Here is a 20016-nt window from a genome sequence, read left to right as displayed (position 1 = left end):
GGGAAGCTGATGAATAGTCCCTTGTATACAACCTAAACACACCAAGTCTGCCAGTACGAGGCCCTCGTTAAATGAAATAAGGGAAAGAAGTGTATACCTAAGGGCTCGTTTTTCCGTGTTTTAAAACAAAATAATGAGATCTAACCGGCAGTAATGCCAAGGAACGTACAGGGGAAGTTATAAGAACCAATGGAATGTAGATAAGAAGAAAGAAAAGTGGATGAAAAATAACCAGCCGTTAGAAGAAATCGAACCTACGACCTTCAAATAACGCGTTCGATGCTCTAACCACTCAGCTACCACAGCGGCCTTTTCTCCATCCACTTGTTTGGGTTTATATGTGAATTTAGAAGTAGGAGTGACAGTCAGCGCCATCTATGAGCCAAGCGACGAGTGTCAAAACACTCTTTTATGCGCATGTTTGGCGTCACGTAGCACGTAAACTTTATTATTAGCGGGCAGCTGATTAATAGTCCCTCGTATACAACCTAAACACACCAAGTCTGCCAGTACGAGGCCCTCGTAAATGAAATAAGGGAAAGAAGTGTATACCTAAGGGCTCGTTTTTCCGTGTTTTAACACAATATAATGAGATCTAACAGACAGTAATGCGAAGGAATGTACAGGGGAAGTTAAAAGAACCAATGGAATGTAGATAAGAAGAAAGAAAAGTGGATGGAAAAATAACCAGCCGTGAGCAGCAATCGAACCTACGGCCTTCGAATAACGCGTTCGATGCTCTAACCACTGAGCTACCACAGCGGCCTTCCCTCCATCAACTTGTTTGGGTTTATATGTGAACTTAGAAGTAGGAGTGACAGTCAGCGCCATCTATAAGCCAAGCGACGAGTGTGAAAACACTCTTTTATGCGCATGTTTGGCGTCACGTAGCACGTGAACTTTATTATGAGCGGGCAGCTGATTAATAGTCCCTCGTACACAACCTAAATACACCAAGTCTGCCAGTAGGAGGCCCTCGTTCAATGAATTAAGGGAAAGAAGTGTATACCTAAGGGCTCGTTTTTCCGTGTTTTAACACAATATTAATGAGATCTAACAGACAGTAATGCCATGAAATGTACAGGGGAAGTTATAAAAACCAATGGAATGTAGATAAGAAGAAAGAAAAGTGGATGAAAAAATAACCAGCCGTGAGCAGGAATCGAACCTACGGCCTTCGAATAACGAGTTCGATGCTCTAACCACTGAGCTACCACAGCGGATTTCACTCCAACCACTTTGTTGGGTTTATATGTAAATTTAGATGTAGGAGTGACAGTCAGCGCCATCTATAGGCCAAGTGACAAGTGTGAAAACACTCTTACGCGCATGTTTGGCGTCACGTAGCACGTGAACTTTATTATGAGCGGGCAGCTGAATAATAGTCCCTCGTACACAACCTAAGCACACCAAGTCTGCCAGTACGAGGCCCTCGTTCAATGAAATAAGGGAAAGAAGTGCATACCTAAAGGCTCGTTTTTCCGTGTTTTAACACAATATTAATGAGATCTAACAGACAGTAATGCCAAGGAATGTACAGGGGAAGTTATAAGAACCAATGGAATGTAGATAAGAAGAAAGAAAAGTGGATGAAAAAATAACCAGCCGTGAGCAGGAATCGAACCTACGACCTTCAAATAACGCGTTCGATGCTCTAACCACCGAGCTACCACAGCGGCCTTCCCTCTATCCACTTTGTTGGGTTTATATGTAAATTTAGATGTAGGAGTGACAGTCAGCGCCATCAATAAGCCAAGTGACTAGTGTGAAAACACTCTTTTATGCGTATGTTTGGCGTCATGTAGCACGTGAACTTAATTATGAGCGGGCAGCTGAATAATATTCCCTCGTATACAACCTAAACACACCAAGTCTGCCAGTACGAGGCCCTCGTTAAATGAAATAAGGGAAAGAAGTGTATACCTAAGGGCTCGTTTTTCCGTGTTTCAACACAATATAATGAGATCTAACAGACAGTAATGCCAAGGAATGTACAGGGGAAGTTAAAAGAACCAATGGAATGTAGATAAGAAGAAAGAAAAGTGGATGGAAAAATAACCAGCCGTGAGCAGCAATCGAACCTACGACCTTCGAATAACGCGTTCGATGCTCTAACCACTGAGCTACCACAGCGGCCTTCCCTCCATCAACTTGTTTGGGTTTATATGTGAACTTAGAAGTAGGAGTGACAGTCAACGCCATCTATAAGCCAAGCGACGAGTGTGAAAACACTCTTTTATGCGCATGTTTGGCGTCACGTAGCACGTGAACTTTATTATGAGCGGGCAGCTGAATAATAGTCCCTCGTACACAACCTAAATACACCAAGTCTGCCAGTAGGAGGCCCTCGTTCAATGAATTAAGGGAAAGAAGTGTATACCTAAGGGCTCGTTTTTCCGTGTTTTAACACAATATTAATGAGATCTAACAGACAGTAATGCCAAGAAAAGTACAGGGGAAGTTATAAAAACCAATGGAATGTAGATAAGAAGAAAGAAAAGTGGATGAAAAAATAACCAGCCGTGAGCAGGAATCGAACCTACGGCCTTCGAATAACGAGTTCGATGCTCTAACCACTGAGCTACCACAGCGGATTTCACTCCAACCACTTTGTTGGGTTTATATGTAAATTTAGATGTAGGAGTGACAGTCAGCGCCATCTATAGGCCAAGTGACAAGTGTGAAAACACTCTTACGCGCATGTTTGGCGTCACGTAGCACGTGAACTTTATTATGAGCGGGCAGCTGAATAATAGTCCCTCGTACACAACCTAAGCACACCAAGTCTGCCAGTACGAGGCCCTCGTTAAATGAAATAAGGGAAAGAAGTGTATACCTAAGGGCTCGTTTTTCCGTGTTTCAACACAATATAATGAGATCTAACAGACAGTAATGCCAAGGAATGTAAAGGGGAAGTTAAAAGAACCAATGGAATGTAGATAAGAAGAAAGAAAAGTGGATGGAAAAATAACCAGCCGTGAGCAGCAATCGAACCTACGACCTTCGAATAACGCGTTCGATGCTCTAACCCCTGAGCTACCACAGCGGCCTTCCCTCCATCAACTTGTCTGGGTTTATATGTGAACTTAGAAGTAGGAGTGACAGTCAGCGCCATCTATAAGCCAAGCGACGAGTGTGAAAACACTCTTTTATGCGCATGTTTGGCGTCACGTAGCACGTGAACTTTATTATGAGCGGGCAGCTGATTAATAGTCCCTCGTACACAACCTAAATACACCAAGTCTGCCAGTAGGAGGCCCTCGTTCAATGAATTAAGGGAAAGAAGTGTATACCTAAGGGCTCGTTTTTCCGTGTTTTAACACAATATTAATGAGATCTAACAGACAGTAATGCCAAGAAATGTACAGGGGAAGTTATAAAAACCAATGGAATGTAGATAAGAAGAAAGAAAAGTGGATGAAAAAATAACCAGCCGTGAGCAGGAATCGAACCTACGGCCTTCGAATAACGAGTTCGATGCTCTAACCACTGAGCTACCACAGCGGATTTCACTCCAACCACTTTGTTGGGTTTATATGTAAATTTAGATGTAGGAGTGACAGTCAGCGCCATCTATAGGCCAAGTGACAAGTGTGAAAACACTCTTACGCGCATGTTTGGCGTCACGTAGCACGTGAACTTTATTATGAGCGGGCAGCTGAATAATAGTCCCTCGTACACAACCTAAGCACACCAAGTCTGCCAGTACGAGGCCCTCGTTAAATGAAATAAGGGAAAGAAGTGTATACCTAAGGGCTCGTTTTTCCGTGTTTCAACACAATATAATGAGATCTAACAGACAGTAATGCCAAGGAATGTACAGGGGAAGTTAAAAGAACCAATGGAATGTAGATAAGAAGAAAGAAAAGTGGATGGAAAAATAACCAGCCGTGAGCAGCAATCGAACCTACGACCTTCGAATAACGCGTTCGATGCTCTAACCACTGAGCTACCACAGCGGCCTTCCCTCCATCAACTTGTTTGGGTTTATATGTGAACTTAGAAGTAGGAGTGACAGTCAGCGCCATCTATAAGCCAAGCGACGAGTGTGAAAACACTCTTTTATGCGCATGTTTGGCGTCACGTAGCACGTGAACTTTATTATGAGCGGGCAGCTGATTAATAGTCCCTCGTACACAACCTAAATACACCAAGTCTGCCAGTAGGAGGCCCTCGTTCAATGAATTAAGGGAAAGAAGTGTATACCTAAGGGCTCGTTTTTCCGTGTTTTAACACAATATTAATGAGATCTAACAGACAGTAATGCCAAGAAATGTACAGGGGAAGTTATAAAAACCAATGGAATGTAGATAAGAAGAAAGAAAAGTGGATGAAAAAATAACCAGCCGTTAGCAGGAATCGAACCTACGGCCTTCGAATAACGAGTTCGATGCTCTAACCACTGAGCTACCACAGCGGATTTCACTCCAACCACTTTGTTGGGTTTATATGTAAATTTAGATGTAGGAGTGACAGTCAGCGCCATTTATAGGCCAAGTGACAAGTGTGAAAACACTCTTACGCGCATGTTTGGCGTCACATAGCACGTGAACTTTATTATGAGCGGGCAGCTGAATAATAGTCCCTCGTACACAACCTAAGCACACCAAGTCTGCCAGTACGAGGCCCTCGTTCAATGAAATAAGGGAAAGAAGTGCATACCTAAAGGCTCGTTTTTCCGTGTTTTAACACAATATTAATGAGATCTAACAGACAGTAATGCCAAGGAATGTACAGGGGAAGTTATAAGAACCAATGGAATGTAGATAAGAAGAAAGAAAAGTGGATGAAAAAATAACCAACCGTGAGCAGGAATCGAACCTACGACCTTCAAATAACGCGTTCGATGCTCTAACCACCGAGCTACCACAGCGGCCTTCCCTCTATCCACTTTGTTGGGTTTATATGTAAATTTAGATGTAGGAGTGACAGTCAGCGCCATCAATAAGCCAAGTGACTAGTGTGAAAACACTCTTTTATGCGTATGTTTGGCGTCATGTAGCACGTGAACTTAATTATGAGCGGGCAGCTGAATAATATTCCCTCGTATACAACCTAAACACACCAAGTCTGCCAGTACGAGGCCCTCGTTTAATGAAATAAGGGAAAGAAGTGTATACCTAAGGGCTCGTTTTTCCGTGTTTCAACACAATATAATGAGATCTAACAGACAGTAATGCCAAGGAATGTACAGGGGAAGTTAAAAGAACCAATGGAATGTAGATAAGAAGAAAGAAAAGTGGATGGAAAAATAACCAGCCGTGAGCAGCAATCGAACCTACGACCTTCGAATAACGCGTTCGATGCTCTAACCACTGAGCTACCACAGCGGCCTTCCCTCCATCAACTTGTTTGGGTTTATATGTGAACTTAGAAGTAGGAGTGACAGTCAGCGCCATCTATAAGCCAAGCGACGAGTGTGAAAACACTCTTTTATGCGCATGTTTGGCGTCACGTAGCACGTGAACTTTATTATGAGCGGGCAGCTGATTAATAGTCCCTCGTACACAACCTAAACACACCAAGTCTGCCAGTAGGAGGCCCTCGTTCAATGAATTAAGGGAAAGAAGTGTATACCTAAGGGCTCGTTTTTCCGTGTTTTAACACAATATTAATGAGATCTAACAGACAGTAATGCCAAGAAATGTACAGGGGAAGTTATAAAAACCAATGGAATGTAGATAAGAAGAAAGAAAAGTGGATGAAAAAATAACCAGCCGTGAGCAGGAATCGAACCTACGGCCTTCGAATAACGAGTTCGATGCTCTAACCACTGAGCTACCACAGCGGATTTCACTCCAACCACTTTGTTGGGTTTATATGTAAATTTAGATGTAGGAGTGACAGTCAGCGCCATCTATAGGCCAAGTGACAAGTGTGAAAACACTCTTACGCGCATGTTTGGCGTCACGTAGCACGTGAACTTTATTATGAGCGGGCAGCTGAATAATATTCCCTCGTATACAACCTAAACACACCAAGTCTGCCAGTACGAGGCCCTCGTTAAATGAAATAAGGGAAAGAAGTGTATACCTAAGGGCTCGTTTTTTCGTGTTTTAACACAATAATAATGAGATCTAACAGACAGTAATGCCAAACAATGAAGAGGGGAAGTTATAAGAACCAATGGATAGTAGATAAGAAGAAAGAAATGTGGATGAAAAAATAACGAGCCGTGAGCAGGAATCGAACCTACGACCTTCGAATGACGCGTTCGATGCTCCAACCACTGAGCTACCACAGCGGCCTTCTCTCCATCCACTTTTTTGGGTTTATATGTGAATTTAGAAGTAGGAGTGACAGTCAGCGCCATCTATAGGCCAAGCGACGAGTGTGAAAACACTCTTTTATGCGCATGTTTGGCGTCACGTAGCACGTGAACTTTATTATGAGCGGGCAGCTGATGTATAGTCCCTCGTATACAACCTAAACACACCAAGTCTTCCAGTACAAGGCCCTCGTTAAATGAAATAAGGGAAAGAAGTGTATACCTAAGGGCTCGTTTTTCCGTGTTTTAAGACAATATTATTGAGATCTAACAGACAGTAGTGCCAAGTAATGTACAAGGGAAGTTATAAGAACCAATGGAATGTACATAGAAGAAAGAAAAGTGGATGAAAAAATAACCAGCCGTGAGCAGGAATGGACCCTACGGCCTTCGAATAAGGCGTTCGATGTTCTAGCCACTGAGCTACCACAGCGGATTTCACTCCATCCACATTGTTGGGTTTATATGTGAATTAGGAAGTAGGAGTGACAGTCAGCGCCATCTATAAGCCAAGTGACGAGTGTGATAACACTCTTTTATGCGCATGTTTGGCGTCACGTAGCACGTGTACTTTATTATGATCGGGCAGCTGATTAGTATACCCTCGTATACAACCTAAACACACCAAGTCTGCCAGTACGAGGCCCTCGTTAAATGAAATAAGGGAAAGAAGTGTATACCTAAGGGCTCGTATTTCCGCGTTTTAACACAATAATAATGAGATCTAACAGAGAGTAATGCCAAGGAATGTAGAGGGGAAGTTATAAGAACCAATGGAATGTAGATAAGAAGAAAGAAAAGTGGATGAAAAAATAACCAGCCGTGAGCAGGAATCGAACCTACGACCTTCGAATGACGCGTTCGATGCTCTAACCACTGAGCTACCACAGCGGCCTTCTCTCCATCCACTTTTTTGGGTTTATATGTGAATTTGGAAATAGGAGTAACAGTCAGCGCCATCTATAAGCCAAGCGGCGAGTGTAAAAACACTCTTTTATGCGCATTTTTGGCGTCACGTAGCACGCGAACGTTATTATGAGCGGGAATCTGGTTAATAGTCCCTCGTACACAACCTAAACACACCAAGTCTGCCAGTACGAGGTCTCGTTCAATGAAATAAGGGAAAGAAGTGTATACCTAAGGGCTCGTTTTTCCGTGTTTTAACACAAGATAAAAGAGATCTAACAGACAGTAATGCCAAGGAATGTACAGGGGAAGTTATAAGAACCAATGGAATGTAGATAAGAAGAAAGAAAAGTGGATGGAAATATAACCAGTCGGGAGCAGGAATCGAACCCACGACCTTCGAATAACGAGTTCGATGCTCTAACCACTGAGCTACCACAGCGGATTTCACTCCATCCACTTTGTTGGGTTTATATGTAAATTTAGATGTAGGAGTGACAGTCAGCGCCATCTATAAGCCAAGTGACAAGTGTGAAAACACTCTTATGCGCAAGTTTGGCGTCACGTAGCACGTGAACTTTATTATGAGCGGGCAGCTGAATAATAGTCCCTCGTACACAACCTAAGCACACCAAGTCTGCCAGTACGAGGCCCTCGTTCAATGAAATAAGGGAAAGAAGTGCATACCTAAAGGCTCGTTTTTCCGTGTTTTAACACAATATTAATGAGATCTAACAGACAGTAATGCCAAGGAATGTACAGGGGAAGTTATAAGAGCCACTGGAATGTGGATAAGAAGAAAGAAAAGTGGATGAAAAAATAACCAGCCGTGAGCAGGAATCGAACCTACGACCTTCAAATAACGCGTTCGATGCTCTAACCACCGAGCTACCACAGCGGCCTTCCCTCTATCCACTTTGTTGGGTTTATATGTAAATTTAGATGTAGGAGTGACAGTCAGCGCCATCAATAAGCCAAGTGACTAGTGTGAAAACACTCTTTTATGCGTATGTTTGGCGTCATGTAGCACGTGAACTTAATTATGAGCGGGCAGCTGAATAATATTCCCTCGTATACAACCTAAACACACCAAGTCTGCCAGTACGAGGCCCTCGTTAAATGAAATAAGGGAAAGAAGTGTATACCTAAGGGCTCGTTTTTCCGCGTTTTAACACAATAATAATGAGATCTAACAGACAGTAATGCCAAACAATGTAGAGGGGAAGTTATAAGAACCAATGGATAGTAGATAAAAAGAAAGAAATGTGGATGAAAAAATAACCAGCCGTGAGCAGGAATCGAACCTACGACCTTCGAATGACGCGTTCGATGCTCCAACCACTGAGCTACCACAGCGGCCTTCTCTCCATCCACTTTTTTGGGTTTATATGTGAATTTAGAAGTAGGAGTGACAGTCAGCGCCATCTATAAGCCAAGCGACGAGTGCGAAAACACTCTTTTATGCGCATGTTTGGCGTCACGTAGCACGTGAACTTTATTATGAGCGGGCAGCTGATGAATAGTCCCTCGTATACAACCTAAACACACCAAGTCTTCCAGTACAAGGCCCTCGTTAAATGAAATAAGGGAAAGAAGTGTATACCTAAGGGCTCGTTTTTCCGTGTTTTAACACAATATTATTGAGATCTAACAGACAGTAGTGCCAAGGAATGTACAAGGGAAGTTATAAGAACCAATGGAATGTACATAGAAGAAAGAAAAGTGGATGAAAAAATAACCAGCCGTGAGCAGGAATCGAACCTACGGCCTTCGAATAAGGCGTTCGAAGTTCTAGCCACTGAGCTATCATAGCGGCCTTCCATCTATCCACTTTTTTGCGTTTATATGTGAATTTAGAAGTAGGAGTGACCGTCAGCGCCATCTATAGGCCGAGCGACGAGTGTGAAAACACTCTTTTATGCGCATGTTTGGCGTCACGTAGCACGTGAACTTGATTATGAGCGGGAAGCTGATGAATAGTCCCTTGTATACAACCTAAACACACCAAGTCTGCCAGTACGAGGCCCTCGTTAAATGAAATAAGGGAAAGAAGTGTATACCTAAGGGCTCGTTTTTCCGTGTTTTAAAACAAAATAATGAGATCTAACCGGCAGTAATGCCAAGGAACGTACAGGGGAAGTTATAAGAACCAATGGAATGTAGATAAGAAGAAAGAAAAGTGGATGAAAAATAACCAGCCGTTAGAAGAAATCGAACCTACGACCTTCAAATAACGCGTTCGATGCTCTAACCACTCAGCTACCACAGCGGCCTTTCCTCCATCCACTTGTTTGGGTTTATATGTGAATTTAGAAGTAGGAGTGACAGTCAGCGCCATCTATGAGCCAAGCGACGAGTGTCAAAACACTCTTTTATGCGCATGTTTGGAATCACGTAGCACGTGAACTTTATTATTAGCGGGCAGCTGATTAATAGTCCCTCGTATACAACCTAAACACACCAAGTCTGCCAGTACGAGGCCCTCGTAAATGAAATAAGGGAAAGAAGTGTATACCTAAGGGCTCGTTTTTCCGTGTTTTAACACAATATAATGAGATCTAACAGACAGTAATGCGAAGGAATGTACAGGGGAAGTTAAAAGAACCAATGGAATGTAGATAAGAAGAAAGAAAAGTGGATGGAAAAATAACCAGCCGTGAGCAGCAATCGAACCTACGACCTTCGAATAACGCGTTCGATGCTCTAACCACTGAGCTACCACAGCGGCCTTCCCTCCATCAACTTGTTTGGGTTTATATGTGAACTTAGAAGTAGGAGTGACAGTCAGCGCCATCTATAAGCGAAGCGACGAGTGTGAAAACACTCTTTTATGCGCATGTTTGGCGTCACGTAGCACGTGAACTTTATTATGAGCGGGCAGCTGATTAATAGTCCCTCGTACACAACCTAAATACACCAAGTCTGCCAGTACGAGGCCCTCGTTCAATGAATTAAGGGAAAGAAGTGTATACCTAAGGGCTCGTTTTCCGTGTTTTAACACAATATTAATGAGATCTAACAGACAGTAATGCCAAGAAATGTACAGGGGAAGTTATAAGAACCAATGGAATGTAGATAAGAAGAAAGAAAAGTGGATGAAAAAATAACAAGCCGTGAGCAGGAATCGAACCTACGGCCTTCGAATAACGAGTTCGATGCTCTAACCACTGAGCTACCACAGCGGATTTCACTCCATCCACTTTGTTGGGTTTATATGTAAATTTAGATGTAGGAGTGACAGTCAGCGCCATCTATAAGCCAAGTGACAAGTGTGAAAACACTCTTATGCGCATGTTTGGCGTCACGTAGCACGTGAACTTTATTATGAGCGGGCAGCTGAATAATAGTCCCTCGTACACAACCTAAGCACACCAAGTCTGCCAGTACGAGGCCCTCGTTCAATGAAATAAGGGAAAGAAGTGCATACCTAAAGGCTCGTTTTTCCGTGTTTTAACACAATATTAATGAGATCTAACAGACAGTAATGCCAAGGAATGTACAGGGGAAGTTGTAAGAGCCACTGGAATGTGGATAAGAAGAAAGAAAAGTGGATGAAAAAATAACCAGCCGTGAGCAGGAATCGAACCTACGACCTTCAAATAACGCGTTCGATGCTCTAACCACCGAGCTACCACAGCGGCCTTCCCTCTATCCACTTTGTTGGGTTTATATGTAAATTTAGATGTAGGAGTGACAGTCAGCGCCATCAATAAGCCAAGTGACTAGTGTGAAAACACTCTTTTATGCGTATGTTTGGCGTCATGTAGCACGTGAACTTAATTATGAGCGGGCAGCTGAATAATATTCCCTCGTATACAACCTAAACACACCAAGTCTGCCAGTACGAGGCCCTCGTTAAATGAAATAAGGGAAAGAAGTGTATACCTAAGGGCTCGTTTTTCCGTGTTTTAACACAATAATAATGAGATCTAACAGACAGTAATGCCAAACAATGTAGAGGGGAAGTTATAAGAACCAATGGATAGTAGATAAAAAGAAAGAAATGTGGATGAAAAAATAATGAGCCGTGAGCAGGAATCGAACCTACGACCTTCGAATGACGCGTTCGATGCTCCAACCACTGAGCTACCACAGCGGCCTTCTCTCCATCCACTTTTTTGGGTTTATATGTGAATTTAGAAGTAGGAGTGACAGTCAGCGCCATCTATAAGCCAAGCGACGAGTGCGAAAACACTCTTTTATGCGCATGTTTGGCGTCACGTAGCACGTGAACTTTATTATGAGCGGGCAGCTGATGAATAGTCCCTCGTATACAACCTAAACACACCAAGTCTTCCAGTACAAGGCCCTCGTTAAATGAAATAAGGGAAAGAAGTGTATACCTAAGGGCTCGTTTTTCCGTGTTTTAACACAATATTATTGAGATCTAACAGACAGTAGTGCCAAGGAATGTACAAGGGAAGTTATAAGAACCAATGGAATGTAGATAAGAAGAAAGAAAAGTGGATGAAAAATAACCAGCCGTTAGAAGAAATCGAACCTACGACCTTCAAATAACGCGTTCAATGCTCTAACCACTCAGCTACCACAGCGGCCTTTCGTCCATCCACTTGTTTGGGTTTATATGTGAATTTAGATGTAGGAGTGACAGTCAGCGCCATCTATGAGCCAAGCGACGAGTGTCAAAACACTCTTTTATGCGCATGTTTGGCGTCACGTAGCACGTGAACTTTATTATTAGCGGGCAGCTGATTAATAGTCCCTCGTATACAACCTAAACACACCAAGTCTGCCAGTACGAGGCCCTCATAAATGAAATAAGGGAAAGAAGTGTATACCTAAGGGCTCGTTTTTCCGTGTTTTAACACAATATAATGAGATCTAACAGACAGTAATGCCAAGGAATGTACAGGGGAAGTTAAAAAAACCAATGGAATGTAGATAAGAAGAAAGAAAAGTGGATGGAAAAATAACCAGCCGTGAGCAGCAATCGAACCTACGACCTTCGAATAACGCGTTCGATGCTCTAACCACTGAGCTACCACAGCGGCCTTCCCTCCATCAACTTGTTTGGGTTTATATGTGAACTTAGAAGTAGGAGTGAAAGTCAGCGCCATCTATAAGCCAAGCGACGAGTGTGAAAACACTCTTTTATGCGCATGTTTGGCGTCACGTAGCACGTGAACTTTATTATGAGCGGGCAGCTGATTAATAGTCCCTCGTACACAACCTAAATACACCAAGTCTGCCAGTACGAGGCCCTCGTTATATGAATTAAGGGAAAGAAGTGTATACCTAAGGGCTCGTTTTTCCGCGTTTTAACACAATATTAATGAGATCTAACAGACAGTAATGCCAAGAAATGTACAGGGGAAGGTATAAGAACCAATGGAATGTAGATAAGAAGAAAGAAAAGTGGATGAAAAAATAACCAGCCGTGAGCAGGAATCGAACCTACGGCCTTCGAATAACGCGTTCGATGCTCTAACCACTGAGCTACCACAGCGGATTTCACTCCATCCACTTTGTTGGGTTTATATGTAAATTTAGATGTAGGAGTGACAGTCAGCGCCATCTATAAGCCAAGTGACAAGTGTGAAAACACTCTTATGCGCATGTTTGGCGTCACGTAGCACGTGAACTTTATTATGAGCGGGCAGCTGAATAATAGTCCCTCGTACACAACCTAAGCACACCAAGTCTGCCAGTACGAGGCCCTCGTTCAATGAAATAAGGGAAAGAAGTGCATACCTAAAGGCTCGTTTTTCCGTGTTTTAACACAATATTAATGAGATCTAACAGACAGTAATGCCAAGGAATGTAGAGGGGAAGTTATAAGAACCACTGGAATGTAGATAAGAAGAAAGAAAAGTGGATTAAAAAATAACCAGCCGTGAGCAGGAATCGAACCTACGACCTTCAAATAACGCGTTCGATGCTCTAACCACCGAGCTACCACAGCGGCCTTCCCTCCATCCACTTTGTTGGGTTTATATGTAAATTTAGATGTAGGAGTGACAGTCAGCGCCATCAATAAGCCAAGTGGCAAGTGTGAAAACACTCTTTTATGCGTATGTTTGGCGTCACGTAGCACGTGAACTTTATTATGAGCGGGCAGCTGAATAATATTCCCTCGTATACAACCTAAACACACCAAGTCTGCCAGTACGAGGCCCTCGTTAAATGAAATAAGGGAAAGAAGTGTATACCTAAGGGCTCGTTTTTCCGTGTTTTAACACAATAATAATGAGATCTAACAGACAGTAATGCCAAACAATGTAGAGGGGAAGTTATAAGAACCAATGGATAGTAGATAAGAAGAAAGAAATGTGGATGAAAAAATAATGAGCCGTGAGCAGGAATCGAACCTACGACCTTCGAATGACGCGTTCGATGCTCCAACCACTGAGCTACCACAGTGGCCTTCTCTCCATCCACTTTTTTGGGTTTATATGTGAATTTAGAAGTAGGAGTGACAGTCAGCGCCATCTATAAGCCAAGCGACGAGTGCGAAAACACTCTTTTATGCGCATGTTTGGCATCACGTAGCACGTGAACTTTATTATGAGCGGGCAGCTGATGAATAGTCCCTCGTATACAACCTAAACACACCAAGTCTTCCAGTACAAGGCCCTCGTTAAATGAAATAAGGGAAAGAACTGTATACCTAAGGGCTCGTTTTTCCGTGTTTTAACACAATATTATTGAGATCTAACAGACAGTAGTGCCAATGAATGTACAAGGGAAGTTATAAGAACCAATGGAATGTACATAGAAGAAAGAAAAGTGGATGAAAAAATAACCAGCCGTGAGCAGGAATCGAACCTACGGCCTTCAAATAAGGCGTTCGATGTTCTAGCCACTGAGCTACCACAGCGGATTTCACTCCATCCACTTTGTTGGGTTTATATGTGAATTTAGAAGTAGGAGTGACAGTCAGCGTCATCTATGAGCCAAGTGACGAGTGTGAAAACACTCTTTTATGCGCATGTTTGGCGTCACGTAGCACGTGAACTTTATTATGAGCGGCAGCTGAATAATAGTCCCTCGTACACAACCTAAGCACACCAAGTCTGCCAGTATGAGGCCCTCGTTCAATGAAATAAGGGAAAGAAGTGCATACCTAAAGGCTCGTTTTTCCGTGTTTTAACACAATATTAATGAGATCTAACAGACAGTAATGCCAAGGAATGTAGAGGGGAAGTGATAAGAACCACTGGAATGTAGATAAGAAGAAAGAAAAGTGGATTAAAAAATAACCAGCCGTGAGCAGGAATCGAACCTACGACCTTCAAATAACGCATTCGATGCTCTAACCACCGAGATACCACAGCGGCCTTCCCTCCATCCACTTTGTTGGGTTTATATGTAAATTTAGATGTAGGAGTGACAGTCAGTGCCATCAATAAGCCAAGTGACAAGTGTGAAAACACTCTTTTATGCTTATGGTTGGCGTCACGTAGCACGTGAACTTTATTATGAGCGGGCAGCTGATGAATAGTCCCTCGTATACAACCTAAACACACCAAGTCTTCCAGTACAAGGCCCTCGTTAAATGAAATAAGGGAAAGAAGTGTATACCTAAGGGCTCGTTTTTCCGTGTTTTAACACAATATTATTGAGATCTAACAGACAGTAGTGCCAAGGAATGTACAAGGGAAGTTATAAGAACCAATGGAATGTACATAGAAGAAAGAAAAGTGGATGAAAAAATAACCCGCCGTGAGCAGGAATCGAACCTACGGCCTTCGAATAAGGCGTTCGAAGTTCTAGCCACTGAGCTATCATGGCGGATTTCACTCCATCTACTTTGTTGGGTTTATATGTGAATTTAGAAGTAGGAGTGACAGTGAGCGCCATCTATGAGCCAAGTGACGAGTGTGAAAACACTCTTTTATGCGCATGTTTGGCGTCACGTAGCACGTGAAGTTTATTATGAGTGGGCAGCTGAATAATGGTCCCTCGTATACAACCTAAACACACCAAGTCTGCCAGTACGAGGCCCTCGTTAAATGAAATAAGGGAAAGAAATGTATACCTAAGGGCTCGTTTTTCCGTGTTTTAACACAATATTATTGAGATGTAACAGACAGTAATGCCAAGGAATGTACAAGGGAAGTTATAAGAACCAATGAAATGTAGATAAGAAGAAAGAAAAGTGGATGAAAAATAACCAGCCGTTAGAAGAAATCGAACCTACGACCTTCAAATAACGCGTTCAATGCTTTAACCACTCAGCTACCACAGCGGCCTTTCCTCGATCCACTTGTTTGGGTTTATATGTGAATTTAGAAGTAGGAGTGACAGTCAGCGCCATCTATGAGCCAAGCGACGAGTGTCAAAACACTCTTTTATGCGCATGTTTGGCGTCACGTAGCACGTGAACTTTATTATTAGCGGGCAGCTGATTAATAGTCCCTCGTATACAACCTAAACACACCAAGTCTGCCAGTACGAGGCCCTCATAAATGAAATAAGGGAAAGAAGTGTATACCTAAGGGCTCGTTTTTCCGTGTTTTAACACAATATAATGAGATCTAACAGACAGTAATGCCAAGGAATGTACAGGGGAAGTTAAAAGAACCAATGGAATGTAGATAAGAAGAAAGAAAAGTGGATGGAAAAATAACCAGCCGTGAGCAGCAATCAAACCTACGACCTTCGAATAACGCGTTCGATGCTCTAACCACTGAGCTACCACAGCGGCCTTCCCTCCATCAACTTGTTTGGGTTTATATGTGAACTTAGAAGTAGGAGTGACAGTCAGCGCCATCTATAAGCCAAGCGACGAGTGTGAAAACACTCTTTTATGCGCATGTTTGGCGTCACGTAGCACGTGAACTTTATTATGAGCGGGCAGCTGATTAATAGTCCCTCGTACACAACCTAAATACACCAAGTCTGCCAGTACGAGGCCCTCGTTCAATGAATTAAGGGAAAGAAGTGTATACCTAAGGGCTCGTTTTTCCGTGTTTTAACACAATATTAATGAGATCTAACAGACAGTAATGCCAAGAAATGTACAGGGGAAGTTATAAGAACCAATGGAATGTAGATAAGAAGAAAGAAAAGTGGATGAAAAAATAACCAGCCGTGAGCAGGAATCGAACCTACGGCCTTCTAATAACGCGTTCGATGCTCTAACCACTGAGCTACCACAGCGGATTTCACTCCATCCACTTTGTTGGGTTTATATGTAAATTTAGATGTAGGAGTGACAGTCAGCGCCATCTATAAGCCAAGTGACAAGTGTGAAAACACTCTTATGCGCATGTTTGGCGTCACGTAGCACGTGAACTTTATTATGAGCGGGCAGCTGAATAATAGTCCCTCGTACACAACCTAAGCACACCAAGTCTGCCAGTACGAGGCCCTCGTTCAATGAAATAAGGGAAAGAAGTGCATACCTAAAGGCTCGTTTTTCCGTGTTTTAACACAATATTAATGAGATCTAACAGACAGTAATGCCAAGGAATGTAGAGGGGAAGTTATAAGAACCACTGGAATGTAGATAAGAAGAAAGAAAAGTGGATTAAAAATAACCAGCCGTGAGCAGGAATCGAACCTACGACCTTCAAATAACGCGTTCGATGCTCTAACCACCGAGCTACCACAGCGGCCTTCCCTCCATCCACTTTGTTGGGTTTATATGTAAATTTAGATGTAGGAGTGACAGTCAGCGCCATCAATAAGCCAAGTGACAAGTGTGAAAACACTCTTTTATGCGTATGTTTGGCGTCACGTAGCACGTGAACTTTATTATGAGCGGGCAGCTGAATAGTAGCCCCTCGTACACAACCTAAACACACCAAGTCGGCCAGTACGAGGCCCTCGTTCAATGAAATAAGGAAAAGAAGTGCATACCTAAAGGCTCGTTTTTCCGTGTTTTAACACAATAATAATGAGATCTAACAGACAGTAATGCCAAGGAACGTACAGGGGAAGTTATAAGAACCAATGGAATGTAGATAAGAAGAAAGAAAAGTGGATGAAAAATAACCAGCCGTTAGAAGAAATCGAACCTACGACCTTCAAATAACGCGTTCGATGCTCTAACCACTCAGCTACCACAGCGGCCTTTCCTCCATCCACTTGTTTGGGTTTATATGTGAATTTAGAAGTAGGAGTGACAGTCAGCGCCATCTATGAGCCAAGCGACGAGTGTCAAAACACTCTTTTATGCGCATGTTTGGAATCACGTAGCACGTGAACTTTATTATTAGCGGGCAGCTGATTAATAGTCCCTCGTATACAACCTAAACACACCAAGTCTGCCAGTACGAGGCCCTCGTAAATGAAATAAGGGAAAGAAGTGTATACCTAAGGGCTCGTTTTTCCGTGTTTTAACACAATATAATGAGATCTAACAGACAGTAATGCGAAGGAATGTACAGGGGAAGTTAAAAGAACCAATGGAATGCAGATAAGAAGAAAGAAAAGTGGATGGAAAAATAACCAGCCGTGAGCAGCAATCGAACCTACGACCTTCGAATAACGCGTTCGATGCTCTAACCACTGAGCTACCACAGCGGCCTTCCCTCCATCAACTTGTTTGGGTTTATATGTGAACTTAGAAGTAGGAGTGACAGTCAGCGCCATCTATAAGCGAAGCGACGAGTGTGAAAACACTCTTTTATGCGCATGTTTGGCGTCACGTAGCACGTGAACTTTATTATGAGCGGGCAGCTGATGAATAGTCCCTCGTATACAACCTAAACACACCAAGTCTTCCAGTACAAGGCCCTCGTTAAATGAAATAAGGGAAAGAAGTGTATACCTAAGGGCTCGTTTTTCCGTGTTTTAACACAATATAATGAGATCTAACAGACAGTAATGCCAAGGAATGTACAGGGGAAGTTAAAAAACCAATGGAATGTAGATAAGAAGAAAGAAAAGTGGATGGAAAAATAACCAGCCGTGAGCAGCAATCGAACCTACGACCTTCGAATAACGCGTTCGATGCTCTAACCACTGAGCTACCACAGCGGCCTTCCCTCCATCAACTTGTTTGGGTTTATATGTGAACTTAGAAGTAGGAGTGAAAGTCAGCGCCATCTATAAGCCAAGCGACGAGTGTGAAAACACTCTTTTATGAGCATGTGTTGCGTCACGTAGCACGTGAACTTTATTATGAGCGGGCAGCTGATTAATAGTCCCTCGTACACAACCTAAATACACCAAGTCTGCCAGTACGAGGCCCTCGTTATATGAATTAAGGGAAAGAAGTGTATACCTAAGGGCTCGTTTTTCCGTGTTTTAACACAATATTAATGAGATCTAACAGACAGTAATGCCAAGAAATGTACAGGGGAAGGTATAAGAACCAATGGAATGTAGATAAGAAGAAAGAAAAGTGGATGAAAAAATAACCAGCCGTGAGCAGGAATCGAACCTGCGGCCTTCGAATAACGCGTTCGATGCTCTAACCACTGAGCTACCACAGCGGATTTCACTCCATCCACTTTGTTGGGTTTATATGTAAATTTAGATGTAGGAGTGACAGTCAGCGCCATCTATAAGCCAAGTGACAAGTGTGAAAACACTCTTATGCGCATGTTTGGCGTCACGTAGCACGTGAACTTTATTATGAGCGGGCAGCTGAATAATAGTCCCTCGTACACAACCTAAGCACACCAAGTCTGCCAGTACGAGGCCCTCGTTCAATGAAATAAGGGAAAGAAGTGCATACCTAAAGGCTCGTTTTTCCGTGTTTTAACACAATATTAATGAGATCTAACAGACAGTAATGCCAAGGAATGTAGAGGGGAAGTTATAAGAACCACTGGAATGTAGATAAGAAGAAAGAAAAGTGGATTAAAAAATAACCAGCCGTGAGCAGGAATCGAACCTACGACCTTCAAATAACGCGTTCGATGCTCTAACCACCGAGCTACCACAGCGGCCTTCCCTCCATCCACTTTGTTGGGTTTATATGTAAATTTAGATGTAGGAGTGACAGTCAGCGCCATCAATAAGCCAAGTGGCAAGTGTGAAAACACTCTTTTATGCGTATGTTTGGCGTCACGTAGCACGTGAACTTTATTATGAGCGGGCAGCTGAATAATATTCCCTCGTATACAACCTAAACACACCAAGTCTGCCAGTACGAGGCCCTCGTTAAATGAAATAAGGGAAAGAAGTGTATACCTAAGGGCTCGTTTTTCCGTGTTTTAACACAATAATAATGAGATCTAACAGACAGTAATGCCAAACAATGTAGAGGGGAAGTTATAAGAACCAATGGATAGTAGATAAGAAGAAAGAAATGTGGATGAAAAAATAATGAGCCGTGAGCAGGAATCGAACCTACGACTTTCGAATGACGCGTTCGATGCTCCAACCACTGAGCTACCACAGCGGCCTTCTCTCCATCCACTTTTTTGGGTTTATATGTGAATTTAGAAGTAGGAGTGACAGTCAGCGCCATCTATAAGCCAAGCGACGAGTGCGAAAACACTCTTTTATGCGCATGTTTGGCATCACGTAGCACGTGAACTTTATTATGAGCGGGCAGCTGATGAATAGTCCCTCGTATACAACCTAAACACACCAAGTCTTCCAGTACAAGGCCCTCGTTAAATGAAATAAGGGAAAGAACTGTATACCTAAGGGCTCGTTTTTCCGTGTTTTAACACAATATTATTGAGATCTAACAGACAGTAGTGCCAAGGAATGTACAAGGGAAGTTATAAGAACCAATGGAATGTACATAGAAGAAAGAAAAGTGGATGAAAAAATAACCAGCCGTGAGCAGGAATCGAACCTACGGCCTTCAAATAAGGCGTTCGATGTTCTAGCCACTGAGCTACCACAGCGGATTTCACTCCATCCACTTTGTTGGGTTTATATGTGAATTTAGAAGTAGGAGTGACAGTCAGCGT

At 42.7% G+C, this 20016-nt stretch overlaps 5 non-coding genes across 5 annotated transcripts; all 5 read right to left on the bottom strand.

The window, feature by feature from the left end:
* Positions 1 to 1147: 1147 nt before the first annotated feature.
* On the bottom strand, positions 1148 to 1220 carry TRNAT-CGU (transfer RNA threonine (anticodon CGU)). Its single transcript has one exon. It is a non-coding gene; the product is annotated as a tRNA-Thr (tRNA).
* Positions 1221 to 2518: 1298 nt separating this feature from the next.
* On the bottom strand, positions 2519 to 2591 carry TRNAT-CGU (transfer RNA threonine (anticodon CGU)). Its single transcript has one exon. It is a non-coding gene; the product is annotated as a tRNA-Thr (tRNA).
* Positions 2592 to 3431: 840 nt separating this feature from the next.
* On the bottom strand, positions 3432 to 3504 carry TRNAT-CGU (transfer RNA threonine (anticodon CGU)). Its single transcript has one exon. It is a non-coding gene; the product is annotated as a tRNA-Thr (tRNA).
* A 2211-nt stretch (positions 3505 to 5715) lies between these two features.
* Positions 5716 to 5788, bottom strand: TRNAT-CGU (transfer RNA threonine (anticodon CGU)). Its single transcript has one exon. It is a non-coding gene; the product is annotated as a tRNA-Thr (tRNA).
* A 4495-nt stretch (positions 5789 to 10283) lies between these two features.
* On the bottom strand, positions 10284 to 10356 carry TRNAT-CGU (transfer RNA threonine (anticodon CGU)). Its single transcript has one exon. It is a non-coding gene; the product is annotated as a tRNA-Thr (tRNA).
* Positions 10357 to 20016: the final 9660 nt, after the last annotated feature.

This window comes from Rhipicephalus microplus, chromosome 5, assembly GCF_043290135.1.
Source record: "Rhipicephalus microplus isolate Deutch F79 chromosome 5, USDA_Rmic, whole genome shotgun sequence".
NCBI classification, from domain to species: domain Eukaryota; kingdom Metazoa; phylum Arthropoda; class Arachnida; order Ixodida; family Ixodidae; genus Rhipicephalus; species Rhipicephalus microplus.
The sequence above is the reverse complement of the archived record's forward strand: the minus strand, read 5'-3'. Positions and strand labels throughout refer to the sequence as shown.